General features: G+C 39.7%; 1 protein-coding gene across 4 annotated transcripts in view; it reads right to left on the reverse strand.

The window, feature by feature from the left end:
• Positions 1 to 23471, reverse strand: part of RERE (arginine-glutamic acid dipeptide repeats) — a 405018-nt gene extending 381547 nt beyond the window's left edge. For 3 of the 4 annotated variants that reach the window (XM_012791485.3, XM_012791482.3, XM_075993744.1), the window contains exon 1: positions 22936 to 23470. The gene's annotated coding sequence lies outside the window, so the exon portion shown is untranslated. Of the gene's footprint in view, positions 1 to 22935 lie in introns of all 4 variants that reach the window. The other variant, XM_075993756.1, reaches the window with a different exon arrangement.
• Between the last annotated feature and the right edge of the window lie 2770 nt (positions 23472 to 26241).

The raw sequence follows: 26241 nt of genomic DNA on the forward strand, positions 1-26241 counted from the left end.
GTAAAATTGATTTTGTATAAAATATGATACTAAATAAAAGCCAACAGTAATACTTTACCAACAACTCAGACTTCTCAAAGCCCATTTGTCCCATGGCTACCTCTTTCCTTCATTCTGTCTTACTAACCAAACACTAGCAGTGGCAGGAAGCCATTTTAACACACCACACAAGTGCACACACAGCTTTCTACCAGGACTGGCCAGTGCACTTCCTAACCCCACATTACAAATCTGGGCCAAAAGTACCCAGATAGACTTACCCTCCAGTCTCTAGCTGCCCTGCTGCTTTATCACCTTTCCCCAGTCCTTTCAGGTGCCAACAAAGACTCTTTGCATACCTAGCATTCCAAGTCTGTCTTCTTAGGTCTACCTAACTAGTCTCACCCTATTCCTCCCTGCAGATTCTGTACTCCAGGTAGGTTCTCTTTACTGACCCTAGGCAGCCTATATTCATTCTTGCCTCAGGCTGACCCTTGCTTGGACTGTCCTAACCTGCTCTCCTACTCCCCTATTCAAATAGCACCCATTTTTTTAAGAACCTACTCTTAGGTTCTTGATGAATCTTTAGTCATTTTTTTGCCTGAGAGAAGGTCTCATTCTGTCACCTGGGCTACATCATAGTAGCTCATAGCAACCTCAAACTCCTGGATTCAAGCAATCCCCCTGCCTCAGCCTCCTAAGTAGCTGGGACGACAGGCACACATCACCACACTAGGCTAAAGTCAATTTCTTTAATCTACAATAATCTCTAGCTAACCTGAAATTGAACTGTATTTGTTATACTAAACAATAAGTACTTCGCTGTATTGCACTGTTATAAAAATCTCTAAATGTTGTATTCTTGCAAGGCTTGCCTCCTAAGTTGTGAGGCCAAAGGTAGTAACTTTTATTTTTTTTTATATCTCACTTATATCAACATTACACTTGGAACACATGCATCCAATACCGGTTGGCTGGCTGGCAGATCCTAGGTGGAAAGTTGAGACAGGCAGCATTCAGTGCCAGCTGTTTTTCTCTGGAACTACAGTTTCAAGCACCTAAAGGTTAGGACTGGACTTACACATTCCTTTAGGACAGGAAACAGAGCATATGTACTGATAATATAAGATAGTTAAAAGACCAACCCCTAACCCCCAAAAAAATGAAGTAAAAGAAAAACAATTTATTCCTAATGTGGGCAAACATCACCATACTGCAAGTCTCCCCAACAGCTTATCTAGCTAATAATACAAATAGATAATAAATCTATTTGGTGAATTAATAGATTTAATGCCAGTAAAAGAAATATGAAGGTAGTAGGTGTGACTAACAGCTTAAAGTTTAATTAATAAAGCTCCAAAATGATACCTGTGTCAGTTTTTTAAAATGCTAATCAATTATTTTTAAATGATTTTTCGAATCCTTCATACAGAGATAAACTAAGTAAGCCATTTTCCAGGAAGAAAAATAGTCAGGCTTTACTTCTTTAGGGAAGAAGGAAGGTTGGCAGGGAAAAATGTACTGAAAAACCAAATATTGTGTCCCCTTTATTTGGATAGAGCTCTTTTTCCAAAGGGGCTCAGGAAAAATGAAGAAAATTATTTTTATATAATCTCTGAAAGAATATTCTTAAAAGTAAAAAAATGTACATAGAAAGGTATTTTGGATTCCAGATAACACAGGGTTAGGGTGCCCAACCTCTTACGAAAAGAGATTTACTCTCTACTCCCTGGAAACCATTAGTGGCACGGAAAACCCCACGCAAGTTACATCAGGCACACATTCATAATAAATGTAGCTGCCTTCGGGTGGGCTGGGAAGAACCACATTATTGATAAAAAAGATTTCTTGTTGTATTAACTAAACAAATGCTATGCAGATGCCCAGGGTGTATGCATACTTCTCACTCTCTGGGTTGTTGGAGCATGTTTCTACTATCATTAGGGTTCTTTTCAGAGCATATTTTAGTGATTTTGTTCATATCTGTTCCTCCCTTTTGGTCATGAACTCCATGAAGGCACGTCTTCCTCATCTTTGTATCTCTAGTGCCTAGTATAGTGCCCTGCAGAAATGAATGGACAAGCCCAATAGATCACTCTGATAATCCCTTATCAATACCAACTACCCAGAGAGAAGGAAACTTAGATGAGTAGCCTCCTAGAAGGTATGGCAGATCATTATTAAGGTATTACAGATATTATCTGTATCAAGGTATTACAGATCATTTCTAAAACAACAGTTATGTTTCACTTATTAATCACCTGGTCTATCCTTTAATAATAAGTTTTGCTTTTCATGATCAGCATAAGCACATGGGAAGTATGATTCTTCTTAAGTCTCTTTTACCAAATTAAACATACAACTCCTGGGCACTCAATATGAACCATCGGAGAAGAAAAGGGAGAAGTAGAGGACATTATAACTCTCCAAAAGTCAAGCAAAATATTTAATAGAAAATATGAAGGAAAGAAAACTTGTCAGAAATCATTTAAGGACAAATAAAGTACATCATCACTAAAAATGTAGAACAATGTCCTCCCAGAATTTGTCATCAACAGAACAGGCAAAGCTTCACAAAGAAAGATAAATTACAAGAACACCTTCTTCATTTAATGATGCCCGAGTTATATCTCTCATAACCTATTAAGTTTATAATTGAAAGAGTACCAAGCATATAACTTTTTCTCTGCATATAAAAACAAACATCAGTTCAGTAATTCATTCCAGAAACCAGGTAATCACAAGTACAACAGGTTTTCCTCGTCTTTGAAATAAACTACGTATTTGGCTAATTTCACAGTCATAAGTATTCTTATGGGATCCTCTTATAATGGCCAAACGGAAAATTTCAAATACTGACCTCTAAGTTAATGTAATACAAACAACAGGTCTTCTGTCCAGAATTAAATAAATGGCCACAGTTCCTTTCTCAGTAACACCATGAGCAGGAAGCTAATGCCCTCCCCAAATCTTCTCTGCAAGTGGATCCCACAGTGACTGTGACATGGTACTAGAAGTACATATATAGTTACTCCCAAACAATGACCTCCTAAAAGAAGATAGACGACTGTCTCTGTATCTAAATAAATGAAACTGAACCTCAAAAATGTAGCTGTTAGCAGCTATCATTATTAGTGTTATTAGAGTTTTATAAAATAAACATGAGTCACAGATGAGTTCAAAACAGGTCAAACTCCTCTCTCCTTGGTACTCTAGTGACATTCAATTCTCTAACACTTCCCCTAGATGCTAGATTCTTTTTAGCAGTGTCTTATAACAAGTATTTTCTCAATTTTAAGAAGGTTTAAGGCCAGGTGTGGTGACTCACGCCTGTAATCCTAGCACTCTGGGAGGATCACTCAAGGTCAGGAGTTCAAGACCTGCCTGAGCAAGAGCGAGACCCCCATCTCTACTAAAAATAGAAAGAAATTAGCTGGACAACTAAAAATATATAGAAAAAGTTAGCCGGGCATCGTGGCACATGCCTGTAGTCCTAGCTACTTGGGAGGCTGAGGTAGAAGGATTGCTTGAGCCCAGGAGTTTGAGGTTGCTGTGAGCTAGCCTGATGCCACGGCACTCTAGCCCAGGCAATAGAGCAAGACACTGTCTCAAAAAATAAAAAAGAAGGTTTAAAGAAGCTGTGAAGGGAGGAAAGCAGGGAGAACATAAAGAAACAGGAGTTTATTTTGATATTGGGAGCCTGAAGTGAATCATTTCAGAGAATGCACAGACAGGGCTGAGGCTCACCTTCATGACAGCTATATCAAAGGCCTAAATTTCTAAGGCTCATAAATTACTATGGTAAGCATATCAACAGCATGTGGTACACTGCAAGCATTTTGCAACCTTAACATTTCCATCCTCTACAGTCCTTTGTATCCTCAAAAGAGGCCTTGGATTTCAAAGCCAGTCCCACACCAGCAAGGCTGGCAACTAGCATCCTAGAAAATTGCAAGAAGAGGAAGACCCAAGCAAAATGGACTAGGGGATGCAAGGAATTTGTCGGCATCTATGTTCTTCTAAGGAAGTGATGAAAAGATGGCCTCTTCATACAGGATGAGGAATAACCCCAAATAACTAAACCAAAAGTGAGAAAACTTAAATTATATGGGCTCCTCATGGAAAAAGACACTTAACCAGACAACTCTCCCTTGAGTCAGGATAGTCTAAAGGGGAAGTGGGGGGAGAAGGACCCATACTAACTATCCTACTTATAAGTTAATCTTTGACTCCCAGAAAGCAAAAAAGCTTCAGTAAGAGCTATTTTCCTGAATGATTAGACTGCAATAAAGTACTTGAGAGAGAAAAACACAGCCTCAAATAATTTCAGAGGCTATAAGCTAACTCTAGCTCTCTCTACAACTTTATATTAAAGGGTCCTGAACTTGTGATTGAGGTGGCAGGAAAAACTATTCCAATTCCTAATAGAAACCATCTATTGATGCCATCCCCATTGTATTTTCCACAAACAACATATTTACAGATTTCTGGGATTGAAAAGTTGTTGAATTTGTTAAAAGAGAAGAAAAATGCAATGCATTATCACTCTCATAAAATGCCTTTTTGATGTCTCTTGTCATAAGATTGAAAATCAAAGTATTTAGGACAAAGCTCCTAAGAACAAAACAATATATATCTGAAAACTAATAAGCACTTAGTAACATCCACATAAAAATATTCAGAATAAATACATCTGCACATAGTGGAGTACAGGAAACATCAAGAAAGTACAGCCCAAGCAAAAGCGAGACTCCGTCTCCACAAGAAACAGAAAACTTATCCAGGTGTGGTGACCTGTGCCTGTAGTCCCAGCTACTCAGGAGGCTGAGGCAGGAGGATAGTTTGAGCCCAGGAGTTGGAGACTGCAGTGGGCTATCATGATGCCACTGCACTCCAGCCCAGGTGCTGGGAGTAGGGGAGCCGTGGATTTCTCCAGACAACATTATAGATGACAAATATAGACAGGTTAAGTAAGGGTTGTGGGCCATAGTAGTCCTGAGTTCTGAGTTCCTGAAGTACTTCAGATTTGTTGAGTATTTTTATATTTTCCAAGTATTTCCATATCTATTATTTTTTTACTTCTGTTTATATACTATTGTCCCTTTGACAGCTATGGAAGCAGAGCACATAATCATACTCCGAGCCCACAGTTCAAGTAGAACTGGAATCCAGGTCTGCTCACACTGGCCAGGAGTCATATCAAGATTGGTTTTTTGTTTGTTTGTTTGTTTGTTTGTTTGTTTGTTTGTTTGTTTGTTTTTGAGACAGGGTCTCACTCTGTTGACCAGATGATCATAACTCATTGCAACCCTGAACTCCTGGACTCAAGGGATCCTCCTGCCTCAGTCTCCTGAGTAGCTGGGACACCAGATGTGAGCCACCACACCTGACTAATTTTTCTTATTTTTTGTAGAGATAGGGTTTCACTTATGTCAACCAGGGGAGGTCTCAAATTCCTGGCCTCAAGTGATCCTCCTGCCTTGTCCTCCCCAAAGCACTGGGATTACAGGCGTGAACTACTGTGCTCAGACTCAAGCTTATTTGTATAATGCAGAATCTATCATGGTTCAAGACATTCTAGCAAAGCAAGAAAAAACATGAATTACACAGCACATACAAAGTGGTTTTTATTTTGGTTTCTTTTTGAGACAGAGTCTTCTCACTCTCTTGCCTGGGTTAGAGTGTCGTGGCATCAGCCTAGCTCATAGCAACCTCACACTCCTAGGCTCAAGCGATCCTCCTGCCTCAGCCTCCCAAGTAGCTGGGACTACAGACACGTGCCACCATGCTCAGCTAATATTTTTTTCTATTTTTAGTTGCTTGGCTAATTTCTTTCTATTTTTGTAGAGACTGGGTCTCGCTCTTGCTCAGGCTGGTCCTGAATTCCTGAGCTCAAGCAATCCTCTTGCTTCAGCCTCCTAGAGTACTAGGATTACAGGCTAGTGAGCCACCGCACCGCACCGCACCCGGCCCATACAAAGTGTTTTTAAAAGACTCAGTAATTCTCTCCCCTCTAATCAACATCACATCTTTTAGCAAAATATTGTTTCTGGAATTATAAATAGTATTCACCCAGTTCTCAGATCTTACCTGAGTAAGACTCAAATAGGCATAGTATAAAAGAATAAGTGGGGTTTTTCACTGTCTATATTTATTGCTATTTTTTTCAGGACAGTGCCTCTAAGCCAATAAATAACTGTCAAGTAGAAATGGAAACACCCACAAGCTAAGTTAAATGCTGTATTCTAGCCACTCAAAGTTCACAGTAGTCCCATCCTACATAATTGGGCCACTGACCCAACTGTCAGTCAGCATCATCTTCAATCTCCCTCTGAAGAACTAAAGGAAAGGAAAATCTAATTAAAAGCCCAAGAAAAAATCCACTTTAATCAAAACTACAACTAAAAGGCCAAGGGACTTTACATTAGGAAAAAACCTTAAGACATGAAAAAATTGATAACAAGAAAAGGGATGTCAAGAGGGAAAATGAGGAGACACTGTAATTTAAATGATTAAAACCAATCCAGTGGCCAGGCGTGGTGGCTCACGCCTGTAATCCTAGCACTCTGGGAGGCCAAGGTGGGTGGATCGTTTGAGCTCAGGAGTTCAAAACCAGCCCGAGCAAGAGTGAGACCCTGTCTCTACTAAAAATAGAAATAAACTGGCCAACTAAAAAATATATATATATAAAAAAACCAATCCAATGAAAAATAACTTTCCAAACAGAAAAGGCATAAAAACATGGAAAAATATGCAAGATGAGGGGGTTAAAATGCAGAGAACCACAATTTTAAGGATATTGTACTAAGATGAACAAGCAATTGAACGTTTAAGTATATATAAAAGCAAAAGGAAGAGAATAATACATTTGGTTCTATCAAAATCAATAGAAACCATCTACTATGAGAGCCTCTGTAGACGTCTTTCCCCAAGTGAAAGAATACAAATCAGAGTCCCAGACTTAGCCAGAATAAGAGCTACTATTCTCTAACTCGTCCCTGGGCAATGAGCACGAGATACAGAGGACCCAACCAGACGGGAGCCAATGCTACAGGGCAGAAATAGTTCACTCAAAAAAAAAAAAAAATCAGTCAAACTAATGGGTGCTTTTTTCCACACTTAGTATCTGTGCGAATCACAACAGAAATACACACAGGCCAGATCATTACTGTTCTTAAAGTAAAGCAATTTAGTCATCTCATAATCACACACGCATACTCTTTAGTAGGTATCACTTTTTTTTTTTTAGCGTATTATAGGGGTACAAGTGTTAAGGTTACATATATTGCCCATGCCCCTTCACCCCCCTCATGTAGGTATTATTTACACCAGAGTAACTACAAAGGAGTTGTATCACCCACCTAAAAAACTGACTTACTAATTTTAAGCACTTACCATGTTTTAAAATCTTTTTACCTCAGAAGCCCTTTTCACCTCAGATTTTGTATTTAAAATATTTTCAGAAAAAGTTGGAGTTTGTATCACCTCTAGCAGTTGAAAATCAGTTTCAACTACAAGCTATTTAAAAGAAAGCACTCCCCATCCAGTACCAAAGCACTGAGATTCCAAAGCAGTTGTCACGCATAACTCCATTTCAGAACCCAGCTAAGCCTGACTGGACTCTCCAGTAAGAGGCCTCAGACTAGAAAAATAATGAGAAAAGCTGCATTTACCCATTTCATATTTTGGGCCTACTATGCTGATGGAAACAAACAGAGGATGTCAAGTTCAGCTTGACAGATATTTACTACAAATAATAAATATATGGTTGGCACTCAATTTTAATATAAATGACTAAAACCCAGAAACTGTAGACTATAAAAGGGTAAATTTTTTTTAATGTTGTTCTCCTTTACTTCTTTTATTGATTTATGTGTTATTTTTTGAGACAGAGTCTCACTCTGTCACCCTGGCTGGAGTGCGGCCGTGTCATAACAGCTCACTGCAGCCTCAAACTCCTGGGCTCATGCAATCCTCCTGCCTCAGCCTCCAGAGTACCTGGGACTACAGGTGCAAGCCACCACACCCAGCTAATTTTCCTGTTTTTTGTAGAGATGGGATCTTGCTCTTGCTCAGGCTGGTCTCAAACTCCTGACCTCAAGCAATCCTCCTGCCTCAGCCTCCCAGAGTGCTAGGATTACAGGCAAGAGCCACAGCAACTGGCCTAAAAGGGCAAATTTTATGGCATATGACATATATCTACAAAGCTGGGCGGGGAGGTTACGGTTTTAAAAAATAAATGGGGCCGGACGTGGTGGCTCACGCTGGATGACAGAATGAGACTCTGTCTCAAAAAAAAAAATAAGGTACTCAAAAAGAAGTATTCCATATGACCACGTGTTTCTATTACTAAGATACCACAAAATATGTATTTTTTAACTGTGATATATGAAAAGATCATCAACTTCACTCATGATCAAAGAAACGCAAATTAAAATATGTATACTTTTTCACCTATTAGATAAGCAAAGACTAAGAAATTTAGCCGGGCACGGTGGCTCACTCCTGTAATCCTAGCACTCTGGAAGGCCAAGACGAGCAGATCGCTGGAGGTCAGAAGTTCAAAACCAGCCTGAGCAAGAGCAAGACCCCATCTCTACTAAAAATAGAAACAAATTAATTGGCCAACCAAAAATATTTACAAAAATCAGCCGGGCATGGTGGCACATGCTTGTAGCCCCAGCTACTCAGGAAGCTAAGGCAGGAGGATTGCTTGAGCCCAGGAGTTAGAGTAGAGGTTACTGTAAGCTAGGCTGATGCCACGGCACTCTAGCAAGGGCAACAGAGTGAGACTTTGTCTCAAAAAAAAAAAAAAAGAGAGAGAGAGAGATTTTAATATCCAGGGTTGATGAGAAGGTAAGGAAATAAAACCCTAAAACACTGTGTGCACACTGGCACATCTTAGAGGGCAATTTATTAATAGCAGCTTTCGAAATTAAAAATGCACATACCAACTGGTTCAGCAATGCCACTTAGAATTTATCTTGTAAACATACCTGTACGATTGTACAACAGTACAGATATGGGGAGGCAAAGAATCAGAAGTACTTTAAGTGTCCATCAAACAGGAAAAGTATACATCCATACAGTGTCCTACCGTGCAGTTGTTTTCAAAAACAGAACAAACCTAAGGTTTAATTATTAATGCAAGTATTAAACTGAAAAATATATCTTGAGATATCAAATATAAAAAGCAAACTTCAAGATGGTATGTATGCTTATATGTGCAGATACGCATACTGGCAGAATGGGTGCTATGCTGAATATAGTTATGAATGTGATTACAATGAGTATATATTAATTTTATAATTATAATTTGTATTAAATTTGAACATGAAGCTATCAAATAAAGTTTCATCCTGGTGTTAAATCTCCGCATGCTATCATCTCAACCTGCCTTTCCAGTGTGCTGTGGTTCCAGCCAAATCAGTCTGTTCTTCTACTGAGAAACCAGCCCACCTTTGGGCTCCCTCTCCAAAATACTCATAGAGTTCAGTTTGAACAGCTACCAGCTTCAGCTTCAAATATAAACTACCTAAGCTGAAAAAACTATGTCTGCCTGCATCTGCTACAGAACATTTTAAAGGAAATAAAATTTAAAAAAAGAAAACTTAAACACAATTTAATAATCTTCGTCATGAAAGCAGCCAAAGTACTCATTTCCCAAGATTTCCAGCCTCTCTGCCTTTGCTCCATGCAATTTCCTGCCTGAAATCTTTTTAGCTACTTATCACACGTCCAAATCCTGCCAATCCTTCAAAACACAGGTTAAACACTACCTCCTAACACCAAATCTTCCCTAATGCCCCAAACCAGAGCTGATTCTCTTTCTTAAATCATAGTATCATCACCTCTTAAGGCACTTTGTTCTACCTAATATTCAGTTGTGTACATCTTATCTTTCTCATTAATGAGAAAATTTGTCAAGGGCACAGTCTGTGTCTTGGTCATTTTGTAGGCCTCATTTCACTACCATTAATTAAACTCATACTTCACTAAAGCATATAATAAAAAGAGAAGGGCAAGAATCTAAAAGTTAAAAAAAAAAAAAAAAAAAAAAAAAAAACAGGCTTGACCAAGCCCAGTGGCTCACACCCATAATCCTAGCACTTTGGGAGCCCAAGGCTGGAAGATCACTGGAGGCCAAGAGTTCAAGATCAGCCTCAGCAAACATAGCAATACTCCATCTCCACAAAAAAATAGAAATATTAGCCAGGTGTGGTGGCAGGTACCTGTAGTCCCAGCTACTTGGGAGGCTGAGGCAGAAGGATTGCTTGAGCCCAGGAGTTTGAGGGAGTTTGAGGTTGCTGTGAGCTAGGCTGACGCCACGGCACTCACTCTAGCCTGGGCAACAAGCAAGACTCTGTCTCAAAAAAAAAAAAAAAAAAAACTCTGTCTCAAAAAAAAAAAGCAATATGAAAGATAGAAAGGTAAGATCCCACCTTCCTCACCCAGCTCCTCAGTGCCCTGGTACACCACCTGAAAAGGAAATTACTATGACCAATTTCATAATACAGGGTTTTAAGAAGTCCTTAGAGGCTGGACGCGGTGGCTCATGCCTGTAATCCTAGCAATCTGGGAGGCTGAGGCGGGTGCATCACTCAAGGTCAGGAGCTCAAGACCAGCCTGGGCAAGAGTGAGACCTCGTCTCTACTAAAAATATACAAAGAAATTAATTGGCCAACTAAAAATATATAAAGAAAAAATTAGCTGGGCACATTGGCACATGCCTGCAGTCCCAGCTACTCAGGAGGCTGAGGCAGGAGGATCGCCTGAGCCCAGGAGTTTGAGGTTGCTGTGAGCTAAGCTGACACCAAGGCACTCTAGCCTAGGCAACAGAGCAAGACTCTGCCTCAAAAAAAAAGAGTCCTTGGACACTAAAACTTAATAATACATTCATAACTTTGGTTCTAAGTACAGAAATTTTTTTTTTTTTTTTTTGAGACAGAGTCTCGCTTTGTTGCCCAGGCTAGAGTGAGTACTGTGGCATCAGCCTAGCTCACAGCAACCTCAAACTCCTGGGCTCAAGCAATCCTTCTGCCTCAGTCTCCCGAGTAGCTGGGACTACAGGCATGTGCCACCATGCCTAGCTAATTTTTTCCATATATATTAGTTGGGCAATTAATTTATTTATATTTATACTAGAGACGGGGTGTCTCAGGCTGGTTGCTCAGGCTGGTTTTGAACTCGACCTTGAGCAATCCGTCCGCCTCGGCCTCCCAGAGTGCTAGGATTATAGGTGTGAGCCACCACACCCAGTCCAGAAATATTTTATAAATGACATTAGAAAGTAAATCTATTTACAACAATTACATAATTGCACCATTTATTTGTATGCTGGGGCAAATAAAATATGACAACCAATAGATGGAAAGATAAATTGTCCAAAACTAAAGTTATCTGAGCTGTGAGAAGTCATTGCTCATTACCAGGAAAATCACAGCATACATACTCCAAGCACACATATAACCCAACTTATTAAAGTTTTTATATAGCATCAAAACTGCTTAAATGCTTAGTAAAGACCCTAAAATTTGGCTGGTCCGAAGGTAGTGAGTTATCTCACGTGATTGTTCACAGTCAGTTACAGATTGAACTCCTTGTTCTACTACTTTCCCCCCTCCTCACTACTGCACTTGACTAGTCTTAAAAAAAAAAAGACCCTAAAATTCTCAAAGAGCTATGAAAACACAGGTGCTAAGCAATTCCAAATAAATTATTAAACCATGTAGAGGTTTTGTAAAGCTAGATTTCTTAATATTAATAAATGTTAATAAAAGCATTTTTCAATATATTAATAGTAACAAGATGCACATTTTTCTAGTTTACAAATAGTAAGAATTAAAAGTTTCTAAAAGTCTTTAATCATATGGTTAGTGTATAAAAAACTTAGAAAATTTCAGTAACTATTCCTACAATAATAAATCACATAAAAATAAAAAAATATACAGGGCAAATTATGCCACTGACATCAGAATGTTCAAATCAGAAGCCAGCTAGTTCATCTTAGAAACCTTATCTGGCAATAAAAATCCAAAGCCATCATTAGACCAAGACAAATTTTAGTGAAAATTCTATACTGGGTACTAAACTCATTGTAGTAGCATTCTTATAAACAATATAGAAGATCAAATTACCAAATGTGTTAACACTACACGATCCATTGGGATTTATGGCACAGACTGACAAATACAGCATAACACTGATTCTTCTCTTCTTCAAAGTAAGAGGATCCCTGATTTTTGACTAGGTACATAGCCACCTCCAGCTTCCCTTGCAGCTATGTGTGACACTGTGATTCAGTTATAATCAAAGGGACATAGAAGAAGTGATGTGTACAACTTCTAGGAAGTATCTTCAGAGGAAGGGGGTCTGCACAGCTTTTGCCCTTTCCTCCTTCCTGCTGTTGAGAATGCAGAAATGATATGAGAAATTGGAGAAGCTATCTTTGACTAAAAGGAGAAAGCTACATGTTGAAGGCTGGGTCCCCTAATGAGCATGAAGGTACCATACTGGCTCAGAACTGCCTATGAGTTACATGAAAGAAAGGAAACTTCTATCTTGTTGTAAGCCATTGTTATTTTGGGTTTCTGCCACTCACTGCTGAACCTAATCCTACCTAATACAAGGCAAAATTATAAAGAAAGAATACTATATGTATTTATTAAGTACTACTTCATTAAACAATTTCTAATATATATTTTGAACTTCCTATGATTAAAATAAAAACTCATTTCTGCTGATTCAAATAACTAAGAAGCTCTAAAATGGTTTTCCTATGCTATTTTTGAGATATAAAATTGTTAAAATCAAGAATTTGTCAAAAAAATCAGCTTCCTGAGTATGCATTGGGGTCAAGAAATTAAGGCCAATCTCCCTTATTATCTACTTCAATAATACCATACAATAATATTATTCATTCATTTGACAAATAATTGCCTACTGCATTCCTCGCACACAAGGTACAGTGAAGTGACCAGAGTAAATGGGCCCCCTGTTCTGGAGTTTACAAGCAAGCAATGCATCTGAGGCTGCAGAGGCTGAGTGAAACTCTCTACCTGACTCTTTTAACAGCCTCCACTTTAATCATCCCCCTTCCATTGTCATATTTTCATTTCAGACTGAGAATAATATGATTAGGCTTCAGCTTTGCTCTGCTAATACAATAATCTATAATCATATTCCTCAAAAATTACACTCCTGTTACCAAAAGTCAAATCAGCATATTACCAAAATGCCACAGTAGCTATCACTGATGGTGGGCCACTTTTCCAAATGACAAATTTTATTTATCACATGACATTTTTTCTTAATTGTATCTTACAGGGTAACCTTATCCTTACATTTGAAAAATACTTTGCAGTCCCCCCAGCCCCAGGTCCCAGGGACTGTCCTGAAAAAAGTCAGAATGTAGGGCTGCTAGACAAATAGTCACATGTTTTTAGTTAGTCCTCACAGGCCATTAAACCAACCTCACTGGAGAGCTGAAGCTGGACCAACAAAAGATCCCTTGCTCTCTCCCTCCAACCCCTGCCTTCTTTAACCTAAGAATAGGCAACACTAATCTTATTGGGTCGGAGTCCACAATACTTACTGGATCCTGTTTTTAAGTATGAAAATTAAAAGTTACACACATATATGAGAGTTTACTATCTTGCTCTTGCTCGTTTCTCTCACACATGCGTGGAAGACTATGTTTGGGTCTTCTGTTAGATAGCCAGCCTAGGAGTAGGAAGATAGTGAGATTTAGGAGGATGAGAGAGCCCTTGCCTAGGCCTTAAGCTTAAGCAATAAGCTCCAACTCAGTTTACCAGACAGCTCTACATTGGTATTTTCACCAAAAGTCCAATTAATAATAAAGTAATATTTGACTTTCCTATTTGCTATTTGTTCTTATATAAGAACATCTGCCATTGTTCTTATATAAATCTCCTTCAGAAACATCACAAATAAGAGGAACAGCTAAGCCACGACACTCTGATCATTTATTAACACCCCAAACTCCACTATTACTCTATGGTCTGTGCCATTCACTTGGTATTTAATCCTACACTGTTTTGTAGCATTTCCTTATATTCATGGGATAGTAAAAATTTTAGAATTGGTACCTTAGAGAAAACTTATTCAAACCCTCTAGAGTTGACCCATTGCTCCTTCAAATCTCCTGGCTGTTGAGCATTGCAGATAACAAAGAAAGGAAACATAGTGGAAAGCTAGATCTCTGGATGTCAATGATAACAGTAATAATAAAAATAGCCTATATTTATTAAGCACTTACTATTGCCACAGACTTTTTTTTTTTTTTTTTGAGACAGAGTCTCACTTTGTTGTCCAGGCTAGAGTGAGTGCCGTGGCGTCAGCCTAGCTCACAGAAACCTCAAACTCCTGGGCTCAAGCGATCCTCCTGCCTCAGCCTCCTGAGTAGCTGGGACTACAGGTATGCGCCACCATGCCCGGCTAATTTTTTTTTTTATATATATATCAGTTGGCCAATTAATTTCTTTCTATTTATAGTAGAGACGGGGTCTCGCTCTTGCTCAGGCTGGTTTTGAACTCCTGACCTTGAGCAATCCGCCCGCCTCGGCCTCCCAAGAGCTAGGATTACAGGCGTGAGCCACAGCGCCCGGCCTGCCACAGACTTTTAAGCACTTTTATATATTAATTACTTTGGTCCTCAAAACAAACCCATGAGATGAGTATTATTATTCCCATTTTACAGATGGAGAAACAGACACTAAAAGGTAAATAAATATTAATAACTTGCCTAAAGTCACAGAGTTAACAAGCAGTAGGCTGTGTGTGGATTGAGTTCAGAATTCTTAACTACTTTTCTACAATAGTATAATGGTTAAGAGTGGAAAAATATAGCTTGGGAAGTTTTGAAGCTTAGTGCCCAAAAGATATCCAAAGAGCCAGAAGGCAACATGGATCTGAATTTCAGGAGAGAGATTAGAGCTTTATTTATAAACTGGCAAGTTGGAAGCAAACTACTGTTAAAAGACAGACAGTGCTAAGGGAGAAGTTAATGGACAGAATTATGAGGAACACTAGTATTTAAAATAAAGTTAGCATATTTCAGGTCAAAATAATGATACAGGAGGGTGGTAAGTATTTTTGTATATTACATATATAACATATTACAAATTAAAATATATAATGGTTATATCTACTCTATGGCAACTATAGTCACTTAACTATAATGACTATAGGTTTGTGGCAGCACCTCTGTTTTTACTGTAGTGTTGGCCATAGTTAAGATTTTTCATACTAAACACTTAGGTAAGAACACAACCTATAATACTGTTCCTATGAAAGAAAATAATCTGCTTTAAGATCTATCTTCAGACATGCTTTCCAAGGAATACATAGTGGTGAAAAGAAAAACAGCCTAAATAGAGGGACCATATCTCAATGACTCTCACAGTGTTTGCCTTACATTTGTATACCACTGGAATTGCCACAGATCTTACACAGTTTAATTGGCAGCATCTTTTTTGATCCTTATGATATATAAAATAACAATGCATCTTACAAATGCTGGCATCTTAGATTCAATGAATTGTCTTTTTCAGAATATATCTAATTTCAAATGTGAGCATACATACTGGTATAGTTACAGGAAAACTTTCTGCCTTCAAGGGGTTTACAATCTAATGTACTAATGTATAATACTAATGTATATACTAATGTACTCATGTGCTAATGTATAATTAGCACTAAAATATAAATGTAAGTAATAAACATTAACACAAAATATGAAATAATCAAATAAGTGGGAAGGTTAAAGAACTGAAGAAAAGGTACTTAAATGGTAGAAAATAAGAGTACCCAAACCAAAAAAACTTTAGGCAGTGTGTGCCAAGTACAGTTTTAATTAAATAGATCAGTTAGCCAAGGTGGTTCATGCCTGTACTACTCTGGAGGCCAAGGTAGAAGAATGGCTTGGTGCAAGGAATTCAAGACCAGCCTGGGCAGTGCACTGAGATCCCCATCCCAAAAATAACTAACTAAATAAGACTAAACCTGAAGTAAGAATAGGAGAAAGGTAGGAAATAAATGATATCTCAGCATGGGTAGAGGGAAAAGTAATGTAAGGTTCTGATCATACCACCCTCCTCTAATAACCAAAGTAAACCACTGTTGAAGATAACTAATCAAGAAGAAAAACATTTTTTAATCAGTCATCCCTCTCTCCTTTGAACCTCTGTGCCAGTTTTAGAATAAATCCACAAATTCTTTGATACTCCTCCCTTCAAGGGATAGATTCAGTGGATTTAGTGACTTGATTCTAACTAATAGAATATGGTGCAAGCGACAGTATGCGAAAATTACTGTATTCCAAAATTAGGTTATAAAAAGCATTGATAGGCCAGGCACAGTGGCTCATGTCTGTAATCCTAGCACTCTGGGAGGCCGAGGCAGGCAGATTGCTAGAGGTCAGGAGTTCGAAAACAGCCTGAGCAAGAGCGGGACCTGGTCTCTACTATAAATAGAAAGAAATTAATTGGCCAACTAATATATATAGAAAAAACTGGCTGGGCATGGCGGCACATGCCTGTAGTCCCAGCTACTCGAGAGGCTGAGGCAGCAGGATTGCTTGAGCCCAGGAGTTTAAGGTTGCTGTGAGCTAGGCTGACGCCACAGTACTCACTCTAGCCTGGGCAACAAAGCGAGACTGTCTCAAAAATAAATAAATAAATAAAGCAAAATAAACTGTTAGAATAAGCTATCAAAAGCAACAACAGCCATACCAGATGTCAGGGAAAACGAAGATAGGAAAACATGATAGGATATAACAGAAGAAAAGAAATTCCCTTTCCATAGGCCACATGGCTCAGAATGTCTCCCATTCCCCCAGCTCCAACTGTGTCCCTCAATTCAAACACATAAATTTAGGGGTGAGCACCCAGCCCAAGGGCAGTCCATCTGGGGGGTGGTGGGTAGCTTATTAGGTGGTCTGACCCCAAACCACTAACCAACAGTGGTAATAACTGATGACCTATCAGATCTTCTCTTTGAGGAAATGTTAATTAAAGATACAAAAAGTCCTTCATAGTGGAAGTAGAAGCATAGGCATAAAGACACAAAGAAACCAGAAATAAAACATAAGTTAATAATATTAGATGATTAGGTGGGCCAGCCCTGGCTGTTTAGTGCCTTCCTTCAGTAAAAAATTTAAGGAGCATATTATTGTTTAGCCTGAACAGCCTCATGTAGTGGCCCTGCCAGGCAAAGCAGGATCACAGACTGATCAGTCATACTCTCCTTCAGTCCTACGTGGTGACCCACGCAGAAAGGTGGGAAAGTAAGGGGCAGGGGGAGACTGGCTCTGGGTTTAATAAGGAACACTCAGTTTGAATTCACCTGAATGACAATTTCATATATCAAATGTCTATTTAAATCAGTGGCCATAGCCTCTGTGTCCCATTAGGAATTAAGCCAAGCTGCTCTTGTGTGGATACACTTGCCCAGCATAGCCAGGTTCTGCCTAGTAGCAAGGTTTCCAGTGCCTCCCTAGGCAGTCCACACACACAGACACATGCTCACCTTCTCGCCTACTCACACTCCTCCTGAACTGTGTTCACCCCACCCTGAACTCCCGTCACTCCCCACCTCAAACGTAGGAAGGGGGTCAAGAATGAGACCTCCGGAAGCCTAAGGGATATGCACAGGTGCCAATGAACATGCATAGGCATGCTCTGCTAAGCGTATGTATGGCCACGTGTGCTGGAATGGGGTTTTCGTAGGAGGGACTCTCCTCTGCCGCTGCTTCAGGACTCTCACTAGAGATGCTACATGGCCATGCTTGCTCACAAGCTCTTTTTCAGTGAGTCCAGGACAACAATGCTAACACTGTCCCCCTTTAGAGTGGTAGCCATATTGCTATACACAGCCTGGACGATCATATACAGCCCTGGCACTAGGGTATAGCACAACAAACTCGTACTGTTGAGGAGGCAACAAGGCATCTGGTCACTAAAGCAGAGTGGGATCCCTACCCCCAACAGCATCCAGTATCCAGGAAGCACTACTGAACCTGTGGCTGTTGCTTTTTAGTGAGGCCTGATTCATACCGCTTAAATTTGTGTTCCACTTTTCTTCAATACCCTTAGATGACTTGAAAGACTTTTCTGTTTCTTGCAACCAAAACAACCTAATCAAAACCCTTAAAAGTCACATGTATAACTACTTTAAAATTAGGACATGATACATGGCTTCAACTTCTGATGCAAAACCCAAGACAAACAGGCTATGAGGAGTCCTCAAATACTAAGGGGTTTATAAATTAAAGGTCATATCATTTTTTAACATAACCATATAAGGAAAAATTTCACAGTCAAATGTACTGCTTATGGTTGCTGATATACTGGCAAATTTTACCAATTAAAAATTATTTTACACTGGCACAAACAGGTCACTTTACCAAAAACTTCTTACATTAACAGTACTCTCTGACCTAGTTACCTAATGTACAGACATGTATTACATCTTACCAAAGTTAGCTATACAAATCACAATTCCAACCAAAACTACAAGCTAGTAAATGTATTTATTATTTGGGCATGCTTCAGTTATTTGTAGTCAAATGTTCATTAAAATGGTGGAAGCAGGCCAGGCGCAGTGGCTCACGCCTGTAATCCTAGCACTCTGGGAGGCCGAGGCAGGCGGATTGCTCGAGGTCAGGAGTTTGAAACCAGCCTGAGCAAGAGCGAGACCCCATCTCTACTATAAAAATAGAAAGAAATTAATTGGTCAACTAATAAATATATATATAGAAAAAATTAGCCGGGCATGGTGGCACATGCCTGTAGTCTCAGCTTCTCAGGAGGCTGAGGCAGGAGGATTGCTTGAGCCCAGGAGATTGAGGTTGCTGTGAGCTAGGCTAACGCCACAGCACTCACTCTAGCCTGGGCAACAAAGCGAGACTCTGTCTCAAAAAAAAAAAGGTCGAAGCAATCTTAACAATTTTCTAGCGTTTTGTAAATTTTCCTTATTTAATAAACACTAGAACTCTGGTAAACAAGAAACCAAGCACAAGCCAAAAGGCTCAGCAAAATCACAAAAAGGACTAACAAAGCTCCAACTTTGGAATAATTACCAGGATACTAATAATTAACAATCACTTAAATACGACTCAAGAGGAATTCTGGTTGTGTAAAAAAAAAAACCATGATCAACTATTGTACAGCATTATCAGAAACCGATTATGTAAGACAATAGCTTATTGTTTCAGGATGTGTGTGTGTGTGTATGTGTAATGAAGTTCACAGCTAGGTTACACTAATGACTCACTTAAACACTTGAATTTTCTGCTATCTTAACCTTTAAATCACCTGCATAAGTAGCTGCCAAAAGCAGTTAGTAGGAAATCATACTATTCCCAAAAGAACTTGGTATATACAACTTATTTTACTACTTAAATGTTTTTTTGATTACTGAGATTTGAACAAGATGTTAAAGATTCAAAACTAATTTTAAAGTAATGGGTGCTTACCAAATCCATCATAATATTTCACATACACTGGTTTTCAGAAGGGCACAGATTATATTCTTGTGTGTTTTCACAGCACCTGGCATATTTCTGTTCAATATTACATATAATTATTGCAGGACCTGACAATGATTACTGCCCCATTCTTTTTAATTTTTTGACAAATAAGTCAAAGTTGGAAAAGTAACTGACATTTTTTTTTCTTGATTTAGATTACCTTTTCATTATGAATTGGTTCTGTTATTCTAACTTCCTTGCAATAAAACATTGGCACAGAATATATTGGATTAAAATTACCTGACTCCATTCCTACTAAATAAATAATACATTTGAGCTCTTCATATTTCATTGTAAAAGATACACAAATTTAGAGATTATTCTTCAAATTTTGAAAGCAAAGTGGATCAGAAACCACATTCCTGGAAATTGCCAGTGTGTAAACAAAAGATGTTTACCCTACACATGAGTCCCCTGCAAACCTAACAGTTCATTACATTTAAAACAATTGACAATATACGTAACCTTAACACTTGTACCCCCATAATATGCTAAAATAAAATAATAAAACAATTGAGATGGGTTAGGATATGTGATAACAAAAATCATTCAGGGCATTTATCAAGCAGATTATCTCTGAAACTGCACCATGGTTTATAAGCCTTTGAGCAGGAATTTGGTCCTCTTCTGTGTTAATCTGTGTACACACTCATTTCACATTTTCTCTGGCCTCCAATTTTATTTTTTTTAAATCTAATCTATACAATAAGTCATCCTATCAGACTTAATTTTACTTATGTTTATACGATTACTGAAAACAACAGTAATGCAATACAACACTATTACATATGCAAAATTGCTGATTTTAGTGATTTCCCCATCCCAACACCTCTTCTACCCTTCTACCCAGGTTAAATATCTGAGAAAAACCTCTCTGTCCAGTGCTAGGATTTTACTTTCTATAGCATAGGTTCATTTGACTTTTTACTAATGACATTAATAACTTTTTTTAAAGGCTGCTAGTGTATATACAGTTCCCAACACCTGGAATGCAAATAATCCCACTTATTTTGTTTAATATTTCAAGACACACTATATTTCTCATAAAAGATGGAAGAGTATCAATTCCAAGGAGTCTTTGGAAGTCACAATGTGTAAATACTTCTGATAACAGAACAAATTAATGTCAAGACACAGCCAATAACATAATAAAGCCTCCATGCAACCGTGCCTGTCAAAGGGCATCTGTATTAGCAGCTCAGGAAAGTGGCATTTGCAGAAAGGCACTACAACTACATTTAAAAGAAAATCATTAAGCCTCAGCCGTTAATCCCCTCCTCCACCCTCTCCACCGGATCCTTCAAAGCAATTAACCAGTAGAAGGTGCTATTCTGCAACCCACAAGTATTCACAACAACCTCCATCCTTGGTCCATAGCTGGGTTTTACCCCAGGTGGACTCTCAGCCTATTCCCTGTCCAGTGTTCAAAGGAGTCCCCAACACAAAAACACAGATCTTTTCTTATAACCCCCATTTACAAAAACAACACTGACAGCTCAATAGGCAGCAAACCTGACCATCACACTATCACACGACTAATACACACTCACATACCATTTTGCTAAACATTAACCTCAAATACAATCTTTACAACCTTAACTGAGACAATCTATTCCTACCTACAAAAGACGATCCATGATCACATTCACTACAATAAGGGTCAAGTGAACAAATCACTGTCCCCAACAAAGTCAGGGGCAATGAGGAATCCGAAAGCACTGAGAGCTGAATCTAAGGCCAGGACATATAAAGAGGGATTATATCTTTACATACACAAAAAAGAAAAGAGTAGCAGAAACCAGGGCTGCAAAGGGAAGAAAGGGAGGCAGAGAAAAGAAGTCTGAACATGTTTTTGAATGTCCTTTAGTTTCCAATGTACTCTTCTGCCTCGGAAGGTTGCAAAAAAGGCCAGACATGAGATGGGTGGAAGAAAGCTGAAAAAGAAAAGCACCCTCCCTTCCCCCATCTTCTCTCCTCTCTCCCAAAAAGAGCTGTGTTTGTCTGTGTAAACCTAGTCCCAAATATGGGAGAGAGAGAATGAATGTGTGTATGGAAGAACAATGAGCCCTCAGCCTGGTATTGTGTGTGTGTGTGTATGTGTGTGTGTCTGTCTCTGCCTCTTTTCCCTTCGACCTTAACAACAACAGGGAGAGCTGGAAACCAGCTTTCTACCCAGACTAGGCCATCAAAATCAACACCGGTTTATAATTTACAGTGGAATTAACTCAGCAAGCAAATCCATGGAAGGAAATACCTACCCAAAGATGATTTTATTATTGTATAGAGTCATCCTCTCTCCCCTCCCCCAACAGACTGAGACTAAAGAAACCAGTGTACACCAGACAAAAAGGTCTCTCTTTAAATGGAAAGCAATTAAGAAAACTGTTTCAAATCCAAACATAGGATGTATTAATTCGCGTCTGTTTTATAATTCACAAAGTTCATCCTTTTACTAGTTATCTTTTTTGTGTTTAAAAAATTGCTTGGAGAAAGCTATTTCAGAATTCATACAAAACTACTTTCTAAATGTACCTTAAAATAGCAACACATACTGAAACATTTAAAGCACCCAGTTTCTCAAGGACACATTTTGCTTAAATCAATGTTTGAAGTCTGTAATCCAGAAAAATTGTAAGCAAACCTTGGAAAAGAGACAGAGGAAAATGACAATTCAACAATGAATCATTTTGTTTTCCTTTCAACAACTTCTCAAGCAACCAGTTTCAAAGGAAACCTGCAATAGTTTCCCCCCTCCCAACACACACACACACACATCCCAGTCTATGTAAAACTACTTATTTCTTTCCATAACCTTAAAAAAATAAACAGAAGTCACTCACAGAACTAAACCATGATAGTAAGAATTATGCTACAAATGATTTGGGATTTCATAATTTTCTAATCACATGGAGAACGAGAAATTTGGAACACAAAGGAGGAATCTTCCCCGAAGGAGAAAACGATATTTTAATAAAAGTCCGCCCCCAAGACCCCCAAATCCACAAACATTCAAGAAATTTACAGTTTTCAGTCCTTGACTTCCTTTCCTCCCACAGTTCAGCCAATAATTTGGTCACATGAAATAGTTTAACCTCAGACAAGTACAAGAGCATGAATAAATAAGAAGCCTGGAAGGAACAGGGGGTCAGAAGGCACACAGGACAGTCACCTGGCCCGGACAGGACCACAGAAGTCCCTGGCCCTTTATTCCCCGCCACCCTCCTGCCCTTCCCTCGCCTGGCTCCCCTCGACTTCTACTCCAGCCTTTTCTTTCTGGCTCACCCCAGGCGAGTGACTGCTTTCACGGCCGACCTCTTTGCTTCTTCCCCCCCACCAACACCCCGTCACCAGGATGGGGGGCCAAAAAAGAGAACACCCGACACGGCGCAGGCAAGTTGGAGACTTACCTTCCCCTAATGCGCTACACCATCAACAGAGGTGTTTGCGGCCCAGCTCCCGGGAAAGTGGAGGGGACGGGGCAGGAGGCCGCGGGGAGGCCGCGGGGCCGCGGGGCGCAGGGCCGAGAGGGGCCGGCCCGCGGGGACGCGACGCGGAGGGGCTGCCGGGGCTTCCCTGCCGTGACCTTTACTGCGACTTGAAACTAGGCTCCCTCCTCCTCGGTCGGGCAAATCCTTCAGAAGCGGGAGCCCAGGATCATGTCTGGTTTTGTTTTTCGGAGGGCGAGGGGGCTTCCTAAGGATGGTGGTGATTTTTTTCTTTCCTCAACTAGGAAAGAAAATGAGGCAGAGACAATGTGGGGAGCGAGAGAGGGGAAGAGGAGGGGGAAGGAGGCGGGGACCGAGGCCCAGCGGGGCGAGCGTCTCGGGGCGTGCGAGAGGAAGGAGGCTCCGGAGCGCTGGGGGCGGTTCGCGAGCGTCTGTGGGAGCAGCGGCACCTCCGCGATGGTGGCGGAGCCGCGGCGGGGCTGCTGCACGGACCCACCACCCACTCCCAGCTCGGGCCCGGCCCACCTCGCAGTATCACGCTTCCCCACTGGTGCAGCGCGGTGTGACGCGCGCGGGGGCCGGGCCAATGGGAGGCGGAGGGAGGGCGGTGGGGCGGGATTTCTTCCTCTTTTTTTTTTTTTTTTTTTTTTCTTTTTAATAAAATGAGCAGACGAGGTGGCTGAGGAAAAGCTGGGATTCGGCGCCGCCACGGCCCGGGGCTTGGGGGCGCGCGCTCCAGGCGGCGGCCCGGGCCACTGGGCTGGGCTCCCCGCCGGGGGCGCGTCTTTGTGCGGGGCCGGCCCTCCCCGCCGCGGGCCGCGCTCCGGGAACCGCCCCCGTGTCCCCCGGGCGGGGCCGGCTCTGTGGAGCCGGCGGGCGGCCGCGGAGCAGACCCGCCCCGGACCGGCGGCGCGGAGCGGGCAGGTCCCGGGGGGCAGGGTTGGCGGGAGTCCCGTTGCTCTGTTATTACCAGGGTCTTGATTTGCCTTTTCCGTCTTCTAGGACTCCTATTCATATTCCTGGGGGGCTGCAGAGTGGGTTCAAAGGATCCCCTTAAGGACCCTTTCGAAATTCTGAAGAGCCGTTATAATATTGCTTAAATAATGTAAATGACAAAAGATGGATTAAGAAAGAGAAAAACAAAATTTGTAAGTCGCGCTGCTTATTTGAAAAGAATAATATAAAGTCTCATCAAGCATAAAGAAGAGACCATAACTACAGATACAGAGGGAATTTTAGAAAAGAGTCGGGTATAGCTCTATACCTAAGTTTGAAAAAAATCTTAAAAAAAAAAAAAAGGAAAAGGCCAAACATCACCTTCTTTTCTTTGAAGAATGTAGTATTGTGTCCCACCTCCTGAAATGCTGATAATCACTGGGTCTATGATGCTATTTAATATAAGGAGCAGGGGCAGGCCAAATGCTCACATTCTATTTAATACAATTTATAGGATTGAGGGGTTTAGAAATTTTAATTATGATTAACAGTTTTTGAAATGCATATCATGTTTATTGAGTTCTTTCACAGACCCTGGCATGAATCCAGGGTGAATCATCAACCTATTGTTCGTTTGTTAATATTCTGTAAATGTGCATTGGTGTCCTTATACCATACACTCTTCCAGAAGGAGTTAAGGTCTGCATATAATAGAATAATTAAGGGATAAAACGTAGCTCAAAATAATTCCCTCATCTATTTCAAATAAAGTGATAATTTTCCCCTTGGAATATCTATTCAGATTATAATTTCCACATCCAATGGTTTCTTTTAAGAACAATTTGAACTAACAGATACTATTGGACTGTGACCCAAGAGATTTCAATAAAAACAAGTGAGTCTTTGCCATCTATCTTTCTGAGTACCTTTTCAGCAAGAAAAATCCTCTTTGCTGAAATTTCCTCAGCTATGAAACGGAGAAACTAGTTAATACCTCCCTAAATATCTGATAAGGTGAGAACTGAATTTTAAAACACAATAAATGCGGTAAACTGGTTTCAACGTTCTGAATATGGATAGGACTATTTGACATCAGTTGGGAAATGATGAGGGATAAAGTGAATCAGTTAAACGGCTTCAGTTTCCATCAAAATCAGTATTTACAGGAGCACTATTTCTAGTAAAGGTTCAGCTCTGTCATGGGCAAATGGACAACTTCCAAGAGTATGGCTGTAGATCCTACATTGCCATTCAGCAGGGAGGAGAGAGTCTCTCTAGATGAGGAAAGAACATTTACTATAGCATTAGGGATTGGCCATCATTTTCGTTTATTTATAAAAATGTAAATTTAGAAGTCTCGAAATTCCACATAATTACAAAGCATAATATTATGGCATCAGACCATAAAATTAGCAAACTAGACCTATTTATAACAATCCCATGCAAGAATTGTGTTCCAGCCATAAAGCCAGAGGGTATGGACTTCCTTCCAGGGATCCGAGAAGCTGATAATGTATTAATAGTAACAATAACCTACATAATAAGAACAACTATTAAACCATTGACTGAAAGCTTATTATGTCCCAAGCGCCATGCCATGCCCAGCATGTTACATTCTTTAGCCCACTTATTCCTGACAACAGCGCATGAAGTGTATTGTTATTACCTCTGTTTTCAAAGTCAAGGAACTGGGGCTTCGGGAAGTTAAATAACTAGCAGAAGGTTAAAGAGGTCACATATCTCCTGGGATTTTTTTTCCCCATTATGAAATTAGAAAAAGTTTACTTACTCTTTTTTCAGCAAGCTTTTGAAAATGGGATTACTTTGATTACTGAATCTGAGAACATCAAAGATTATCATTAATTATTTTATGTATCTTACTAAAGATAAGAAATTGTTTATTTTGTATACAGAGGTCACATTGGAGCTGTAATACCATTAGTATTTAAAAGAAGACAAGGAAAGAGGGATTGTTAGTAAATGGTGTTGGGAGAATGAAATACCTATGTGAGAAAACAAAATCAAGATCCATACAAAAACAGCCCCCTCAAAAAATTACAGATGGATTTTTTAAATATAAAAAATGAAACCACTAAACCACTGTCTCTTAGGTTAAGTTTACCAGTGTTTATTATTGTCCCCGATAGCCTACATACACATATATTCTTTTGCATATGCCAAATATTTTATAATTTTTTTAAGTGAAACCATAAGAGTATTAGAGGAATACTAAAACTTTTTCAAATCATGGATTGAGGAAGCTCTTTCTGACATGACAGGAAACCCAGAAGCCATAAAGGAAAAAACATCAATAAATTGTACTGCATAAAT

This window comes from Microcebus murinus, chromosome 2 (genome assembly GCF_040939455.1).
Source record: "Microcebus murinus isolate Inina chromosome 2, M.murinus_Inina_mat1.0, whole genome shotgun sequence".
NCBI classification, from domain to species: Eukaryota; Metazoa; Chordata; class Mammalia; order Primates; family Cheirogaleidae; genus Microcebus; species Microcebus murinus.